Here is a 10,058-nt window from a genome sequence, read left to right as displayed (position 1 = left end):
TTTTCCACAAAATTGCTATAAATTCACTTTTATATAGGTTCATAATTACCTTGTAATTGATTAGGGTAATTTTTAATTAGAAACTGGAATTAGGTATATATTTTTATATTGTCAAGAACTGTGAACAGCCTCAAGATTTTACTGAACTTGTAAGCTAATGTTAGTCTGACACAGTTTCATGGGTTCCAGTGGAAGACATGAAAGTCCTGTGTCAGAGATAAAGGACAGTTTGTTACAGCAATCGCAGTAGCCAGAACACCAGCACTTTCGCATCGATTCTCCAAGCCCCAATCCCTATAGGCAACATGAAAAGGGTCACACAGCAGTAGAGGAGAGAACTCTGAGTTTCGGGAAACCAAATCTTTCATGAGTGCAGTAAGCATGTCTGCCCTTTGCTCTTGATGGAAACATTACCTTTATTATACAGGAAAATTAGCATACCTGCCCTTGCTCCAGAAGACACTATCTTTAGCTTCCAAGGCTGATTATGATACAAATACACTTCTTGAATTTTGTCAAATGCTTTTTCTGCACTTACTGAAGAGATCACGTGTATTTTTTTCCTCCCTTTAAGCTGTAACTATGGCAATTACATCAGTTAATTTTGAAACACTACACCAATCTTGCATTCCTGGGATAAACTCCACAAGTTATGTATATCCTTTTAATATATACTCCTTGATTCAATTTGATAATATTTTGTTAAGAATTTCTCCCTCTATATTCAGAAGAATATTAGTCTCTGTTATTTAACGTCTACTTGGTTTTGGTATCAGGAAAATCTGGCTTTATAAAATGTGTTGGGAAATGTTCCCTCCTCCTCCATTTTCTAAAAGGATTAGTATAGGATTGGTTATTGATATTATTTTTCCTTAAGTACATAATAGAATTCACCAAAGAGTCTGGAGTATTCTAAATGGGAAGGTTTTACATTAAAAAATCAACTTCACTAGTGGATATAGAACTATTGAGATTTTCTATCTCTTCTTTAGTCATTTTGGATCATTTGTATGTTCATTTGTACATTTCATACACATTCTCAGATGCATCGGCATATGTTCGTCAAAATACTCTGTATTGCTTTTTAACGTCCAGAGGACCTACAGTAATTGTCCCATTTTAAATTCCTGACATGGTAACTTAGGGATACTCCTTTTTTCTTGGAAGTTTTTCTAGAGTTCAATTGATTTTATTGCTTTTGTCAAAAATCAGCTTTTTGTTTTGTTTATCTTCCTCTATTAACTTTGCTATTTTTAATCCAATGATTTCTGTTCTTGTTTTTGGAATTTCCTTCTGTATTCTTGGGCTCAATTTGCTCTTTCCCTAATTTCTTAAAGTGAAAGATGTCATTGGTTTGGAAAATTTATTTTTCTCTACTATATACATTTAAAGCTACAACTTTCACTGCAACCACTGCATTAGGTGCATCACACAAATTTTAATATGTTTTCAATTTCATTCAATTCAAAATATTTTCTCTTTCCCTTATGATTTATTCTTTGACCTAATGGAATATTTAGAAGTGAGCTGCTAAACTTCCAACTCTGGAGATTTTCAGGTATTTTCTGTTATTGACTCTTAATTTAATTCCATTGTGATCAAAGAATATACTCAGTACAATTTATCTTTTTAAGTTTATTGAAACTTATTTTACTGACAAGAATATGGTTTATATTAGTTACTGTTTCACATTAACTTGAAAAGAATGTATATTCTGCTGTTGTTAGGTGGAATGTTCTATAAATGTCCACCAAGGAAAAGTGGTTGACAGTGTTGATCAAATCTTCTGTATTCTTACTGATCTTCTACTTGTTCTAACAATTACTATGGAAAAGTAGAGAAGTAGGTCTGTCCATTCTCTTACTTTTTCTTTCATATGTTTTAAAGCTCTTTCATGTGTACAGTTTCAGGACTATCATGTCCTGTCAGTGAGTTAATCCTTTTATTATGAAGTGAGCCCATTCATCCCTGGTGATTCTCCTCATTCTAATGGCTTTGACTGATGTTAATAGAGCCCTCCAGTTGTCTTTAGTGTTTGCATAGTATGTATTTTTGCATGTTTTTACTTTTATATTTGCAATGCTGAAATCAGTAGTAGAAATTTTTCATAGTCAAATCATAAATATATACCATGAAAACCCAATGACTGAATCCTAAAAAATCAAACATAATGAGGATGGTTTCAGGCCAAGATTATGACATAGGAAGACAAAACAACAACCACCACAACAAAATGCAGTTTAAAAGAGCAACTAGCATATAAAAGAGACAATTCTAGAACTCTGCAAAACTATGGAGGAGCTGGGGGAATGCTTTCCAGGTCATAGGGAGTGGAGAATGGCAGGTTTATGTTCCCTCTCCACCTCAAAAACACAGATGAGGGGTCCCTGGGTGGCTCAGTCAGTTAAGCGTCCGACTTTGGATCAGGTCATGATCTCATGGTTCATGAGTTTGAGCCCCACATCAGGCTCTGTGTAGACAGCTCAGAGCCTTGAGCCTGCTTCAGATTCTGTATCTCTGTCTCTCTCTGCCCCTCTCCCACTTGTGTGCGCTCTCTCGCTCTCTCAAAAATAAATGAAAAACATTAAAAAAAAAAAAAAGAACAGTATAGAGAGCCTAGAAATAAACCACAATTAGTCAATCTATGACAAAGGAGGCAAGAATACGAAATAGGGGAAAAGACAGTCTCTTCAATAAACAGTGCTGGGAAAACTAGACAGCTACATGTGAAAGAATGAAATTGGACCACTTTCTAACACCATACACAAAAATAAACTCAAAATGGACTAAAGGCCTAAATGTGAGACCTGAAACCATAAAAATCCTAGAAGAGAATACAAGCAGTAATTTCTCTGACATCGGAAGCAGCAACATTTTTCTAGATATGTTTCCTAACGCACAGAAAGCAAAAACAAAAATAAACTCCTGGAACTATATCAAAATAAAAAGCTTTTCACAGAAAAGGAAACCATCAGTAAAACAAAAAGGCAACCAACCTACTGAATGGGAGAAGATATTCATTAATGATATATCTGATAAGCAGTTAATATCCAAAATATATAAAGAGCTTATATACCTAAACACCAAAAATAAAAACAAACAAAAAACCCCAAACAACATGATTTAAAAAATGGACAGAGGACCTGAATAGTTATTCTTCCAAAGACATACAGATGGTCAACAGACACATGAAAAGAACTTCAACATCACTGATCATGAGGGAAATTCAAATCAAAACCACAATGAGATATCACCCCATACCTGAAGGAATGGCTAAAATCAAAAAGGTAAGAAATAACAGTGTTGGCAAGAATGTGGAGAAAAAAGAACTCTTGTACACTGTCGGAGGCAACGTCAACTGGTACAGCCACTGTGGAAAATAGTATGGAGGTTCCTCAAAAATTTAAAAATAGAAACAGCACATGATCCAATAATTCCACTACTGGGTATTTACCCAAAGAAAATAAAAACATTAATTTGAAAAGATATATGCACTCATATACTTATTGCAGCTCTAATTACAATAGCCAACAAATGGAAGCAACCTAAGAATCCACTGATAGATGAATGTGATAACACAGATGGACCTAGAGGATATTATGCTAACTCAAATATGTATATGTCAAACTGAGAAAGACAAATACTATATGATTTCACTGATATGTGGAATCAAAAAAAAAATGAGTAAACCAAAAAAAAGCATAATCAGACCTATAAACAGAGAACTGATGGCTGTGAGAAGGGAGGGGAGTAGAGAGGAAAGGCAAAATGGGTGAAGGGGAATGGGAGATAGACATTTCCGGTTATGGAATAAGTCACAGGAATAAAAGGTACACCAAATATAGTCAATGATATAATAGCATTGTATGGTGACAGATAGTGGTGGTGAACATAGCATAATGTTTAAACTTGTCAAATCACTACACTGTACACCTGAAACTAATGTAACATTGTGTGTCAAATACACTCAAATAAAAAAACTAATTTAAAAAAGTATTGATGCACATAAATGTGAAAAACTGTGGTCTCGTATTTTCCTTTATTATAAAATTATATAAATGTCATTGGGTGCTCGGGTGGCTCAGTCTATTAAGCACCCAACTCTTGATTTCAGCTCTGGTCATGATCATCTCACAGTCCATAATATGGAGCCCTGTGTCGGGCTCCGCACTGACAGCATGAGCCTGCTTGGGATTCTCTGTCTCCCTTTCTCTCTGTCCCTCCCCAACTTGCTCTCTCAAAAATAAATTTTAAAAAAATATTTTAAAATTATATAAATGGTAAAAACACAATGACTTCAGGTACTGAAAAAAGGACTAAAGGTGAGCATTGTATCCACTTAAATATAGAACTAAGATTAAAGAACTGTGAGACTTATGATTACATAATAGAAAATTTGTGTTAAAACCATTGCCAATATAAAACAATTCAACTAAAAAGCTAAGTACATACTTTTACTTTTAACCTGTATGTTTACATTTAAAGTGGTTTTGGGGCACTTGGGTGGCTCAGTCGGTTGAGCGTCCAACTTTGGCTCAGGTCATGATCTTGCAGTTCGTGGGTTCCAGCCCCGTGTCAGGCTCTGTGCTGACAGCTCAAAGCCTGGAGCCTGCTGCAAGTTCTGCGTCTCCCTCTCTCTCTGCCCCTCCCCCACTCATGCTCTGTCGCTCTCTCAAAAATGAATAAACACTAAAAAAAAAAAATTTTAAGTGGTTTTATTTTAGGAAGCATATAAATGGGTTTTTTATCAAGTCTGACAATCTATGCTTTTAAATTGCAGTATTTAGCTTATTTACATTTAATGTAATTATTAATATGTTTAATGTAATTAACTAGAATCCATGTATTTGATTTCTATTTGTCCCGTCTATTTTGTTTCTTTTACCTCTTTCTGACTTCTTTTGTATTAAGTATTTAGGACAACATTTTTTTCTCTAACTTGGCTTATTTGATATCTCTGTTTACTTTTTATTTTTTTCATTTTATTATTTTATTCTTAAGTTAGTTAACATACAGTGTAGTCTTGGCTTCAGGAATAGGCTCATTTCTCTTCCTTTAACTTCATTATTTATTATTCTCCCTTGCTGTTTTCATTCTAGCTAGGGTAGATCTATTTCACTTTTTAAAATGATACACAGGTTGTCCCTTGCCTGGGAGGGATTTATCCATTTTCTATAGCTTGGAACCTTTCCCACCATCTATCATCATCTTACTTTACTAACTCTGACTTATAGACTTTCAGATCTCTTCTGAACCATCCTTCCTTAAGAAGGTCTTGCTGATCTTTGAGACGAAGGTAGGTCACCTTGGTATGTATTCAAATAACACCTTCTTAGTTCACGTTTATAATATTTATTAATGCCCATATCCTCTGTGAGACTATAAGTACCATAAGATCATATCTATTTTATTTATGGTTACTAGCACCTACCATGGTGCTTCACACACTATGTAGGCACTCAGTAAATATTTGTTGATTGAATGAATGAAATATACAATGGTGGCCATATTTTCTCAACTTTCATCTTCACCTTGAATATTTTGTAATTTCTTAAAAGTGTCATGTTGTTTTGAGCTATCATGATGGCTTACATGCTGTTTTCCTTTCCTGGAATACCCTATGCCTTCCATTATCTTGCTAACTTCCCAATGATTAGTTAAAACTGGGATCGATATGTAATAAAAATCAAAGCTAAAGAATAAGATGGAAAACTTACAGGCTTACATGCTATGTTAACAGTTGACAAAGGTAAAAAATAAAATAAGGTACTTAATTCAAAAAAAGAAAGAAAAAAAACAATTGAAAAACAGACCTAAGAAACTTAGACCTAATAAAATGTAAGACAGGAAACCATCAAAATCCTAGAGGCGAAAACAGGCAACAACCTCCTTGACCTCGGCCGCAACAACTTCTTACTAGACATGTGTCTGGAGGCAAGGGAAACAAAAGCAAAAATGAACTATTGAGACCTCATCAAGATAAAAAGCTTCTGCACGGCGAAGGAAAAAGTCACGAAAACTAAAAGGCAACCGACAGAATGGGAGAAGATATTTGCAAGTGACATATCAGATAAATAGTTGGTATGTAAAATCTATAAATAACTTATCAAACTCAACTCCAAAAAACAAATAATCCAGTGAAGAAAGGGGCAAAAGACATGAACAGTGTTCCAAAGAATACATTCAGATGGCTAACAGACACATGAAAAGATGTTCAACACTACTCAACATCAGTGAAAGACAAATCAAAACCACAATGAGATACAACTTCACACTTGTCAGAATGGCTAAAATTAACAACCCAGGAAACAACAGATGTTGGCGAGGATGCTGAGCAAAGGGAACACTTTTGCACTGCTGGTGGGAATGAAAACTGGTGCAGCCACTCTGCAGAACAGTATGGAGGTTCCTCAGAAAATTAAAAATAGAACTACCCTATGACCCAGCAATTAAACTACTAGGTATTTATCCAAAGGATACAAAACTACTGATTTGAAGGGGCATATACACCCTGATGTTTATAGTAGCGCTATCAACAACAGCCAAATTATGGAAAGAGCCCAAATGTCCATCAACTGATGAGTGGGTAAAGAAGATGTTAAATATACAAGGAAATATTACTCAGTCACCAAAAAGAATGAAATCTTGCCATTTGCAACAATGTAGATGGAACTAGAATGTATTATGCTAAGTGAAATAACAGAGAAAGACATATATGATTTCACTCTCATGTGGCATTTAAGAAACACAACAGATAAACATAGGGGAAGGAAAGAAAAAATAAGATAAAAACAGAGAGGGAGGCAAATCATAAGAGATTCTTAAATACAGAGAACTGAGGATTGATGGAGGGAGGTAGGTGGGGCTAAATGGGTGATGGCATTAAGGAGGGTCACTTGTTGGGATGAGCACTGGGTGTTATACGTAAGTGATGAATCACTAAATCCTACTCCTGAAACCGTTATTACACTATATGTTAACTAATGTGGAATTAAATAAAATTAAAAAACAAACAGTATGCTTAATCTAAGCCTCATTCTTTTGAAAAGAGACACATTATCACTATGCAGGAAAGGACTAAATGGTGAAAGAACTGAAAAACATGTCATAAGAAACAACCAGAAAAATTAAAGTTACCTTCAAATATGTGAAGTTCTCCTTTATGAAAGCACTGGGTTTTTTTTTCCTATACATCTATAAGTAGTAGAACAAGGGCTAATGAGTACAAACTTTAAGGAGACAGATTTCAATTTCACATAAGAAACATTTCCCAAACTGCTGGCCAAGGATTACCACTGCTACCAGCCTGGTCTAAGCCATCACTAAGTCTTTATTACATTGGCCTTCCCGCTTCCACATTACCCTACTACAGTCAATATTCCAAATATCAACCAAAGAGATCTTGTTAAATGTAAATCATTAATATAGCATGCCTATTCCAAAAACTTTCAATGGCTTCTTATAACACTCAAAACCAAATCCTAAGTCCTGATTTTGACCTACAGACCCTCTGGATGTAGTTTCTATGTGATTCTCTAGTTTCCTAATGCTCCCTACCTTTCTCAATTTGCTATAGGCACATTGGGCTTTTTGTTGTTCCACACTCTAAGATCATGCTTGCCTCAAAGTCTTTGCATCTGTTATTCCTTTTACCTGGAACAACTACCCACTCCCTCGTGTCCTTCAGGTCTCTCTCAAATGTCACATTCTCAGAGAGTCTTTCCCTAAGCATCCTTTAAAAAATAGTTCAAACATACCCCCATGAGTCTCTATCTCCTTACCCTGCATTACTGTCCTCACAGCACTTCTCTTTACCTGGTGTTACTACTAGCTCTCTACCTAAACAAATGCAAGGCAGAGATTTTGTCTATTTTATTTACTGATGCGTCCCAGGGCCTAGAACCACGCCTGGAGCAGAGTAAGCACTCACTATTTGTTGAATGAACGCTAAATGAAGGCAATGTTATCATACCAGAGAGTGTCAGATGTAGGTTGGGCATTCACTTGGTAGCAATATTTTAAAGAATTTAGACAAAATGACATTTAGGTCTCTTCCTAACTAAAGTGTAATGATTCCATATTGCTCTGTTTTTTTGAAAAATCACATGTAAATTTGGGAATGGTACACTACATTTCTCTAGCTATCTCCCACAGGCTTGCAACCTGTGACCCGTGATAAGGTGTACACAGGAATAAATTGAAAAGTTTTCCCCGTTTTCCTCCTTGTCAACTAATTTGTGCTCTATACTTGATTTCCTACCGGTAAGTAACTTCCACCTTCTGCTCTCTAGTTCTGATACGGGCTGCAGAATGAATAATGTGACTTGAAGCCACTTAGGAAGAATCATTATTTTTGTGGAAAATTGGGAAAGTGTCCTGGGAACAAAACATAGTAGCAGACAGACCACTTGGCTTTGTCACCGTTGGTTGTGCTACCTTAGACAAGTTAACTTTTCTCTGCTTCCTTTTCATCATTTGTTAAATGAAGATTAAGTGATTAGGAAATATAAACATATTAATATGTGAAGCACATGGAATGGTACCTGGCATACAGTAAGCACTATATAAGTGTTAGCTACTAATTCATTTTTAGCATTGTAAACAAAAGACCATATTCAGTTATGACTGATGAAAAATCCAAATTAACAAATTACATTGGAAATTATTTACAACAAATTATTTGACAGGTAATGACTAGTTTGTTTTTTTTTAAGTTTTACATGTAACTTTTTATAGCTCACAATGTATTTTAAATTTGGTCTTCATGATAATTCTTCCAGGTAGACAAATGAAGAAAGGGTCTCAAGATTTGTGTGATTTGCTCCAATTTACACAGCCTGTCATAGGCCGAATCTGACTTATTATTCTTCATCTATGTCCCACAACATTAGCATACAAAAGGAGCAGGCAGTCTGAAGAACCAGGATAAGATTTCCAAAAATATATGCTATTATTTAACTTTCTATTTCCTGTTGGAGCTTCTTGTTGGTCTCTCTTCAAGTTAAGCTCTCTTCCATGATCAGGTTAACATCCTGAACATTTGTTTCAATTATGAGCCTTCAACAGATGTGGTAGGATGGTTCCTAGCAGAGATTAATAGCTGCTGAGGAAGCCTATGTCTTCCATTATCCACTGAAGGTAGTTGCAGAAAACTTCTCAAGTCATATACAGGCATCATCACAGGAGGGAAGATAACTAGATGCCTGAGTTGTCAAGAGATAAAATGTCAGTGCCCACTACCTTGTAACTCTTCATGTCGGAGTCCAAAGAAAAAAGTTGTTTCACAAGAAACTACCTAAAGTTGTATTGTTGTATCTTCAACATTAAGAGGCAATAAGTTGTAACAAAACAATCAGTGGACATCATAGTTTATACCCCTTAAATCAAATGTGTATACGTGTGTGTGTGTTCCTCTGTCACTCATCATTTCAAAAATCTTAGTTTTTCTACATGCCTCACTATTCCTGTTACTGGTTTCTGCATTTGCTTTTCTGTAAAGGGATACAATGCATTTATGTAAAGCCTAAATAAGCTCTGCCAATTGTCATACTGCTTCTTACACCCTCAATAATGCATTAGATGAGCATTCCCATCTATCAATATTATATGAAGTGTGCATTGCTATTAGAGGCACATTAAAAAAATTAATTATAGCTAACAAAGGCACAGGTGAAAATAAGCATCTATTTAGATTTTAATAAAACCTGAAATTATAAACCTCCTATCTCAAAAGAATACATATATTCATAAGGTTTATTTGGTAACATTTATCAGTATATATGACTTTTATTCAATTATGCGTACCTTGTAAAACTATTCCTAAAGGCAAATGTACTCCCTTTGGGTCACATTATACCCTTGATAATGTCTTTAAGATGTTCATTCCACACTGTCCTTTGGGTAGGAAATAAAGATTTTTAAACACTCTTTTAGAAAAATGTAAATAGTTTGAGATGTGAAAATAAATCTATACGGTGTATAGATTTTACAATAGTAAAAATTCTCTGTACCATCTACAATCCCTTTAAAATAGTCTCCCACTTAAAAAAAAAGTGGGG

Source organism: Neofelis nebulosa, chromosome 3 (genome assembly GCF_028018385.1).
Source record: "Neofelis nebulosa isolate mNeoNeb1 chromosome 3, mNeoNeb1.pri, whole genome shotgun sequence".
Taxonomy (NCBI): domain Eukaryota; kingdom Metazoa; phylum Chordata; class Mammalia; order Carnivora; family Felidae; genus Neofelis; species Neofelis nebulosa.
Note: the sequence above shows the minus strand (reverse complement) of the source record.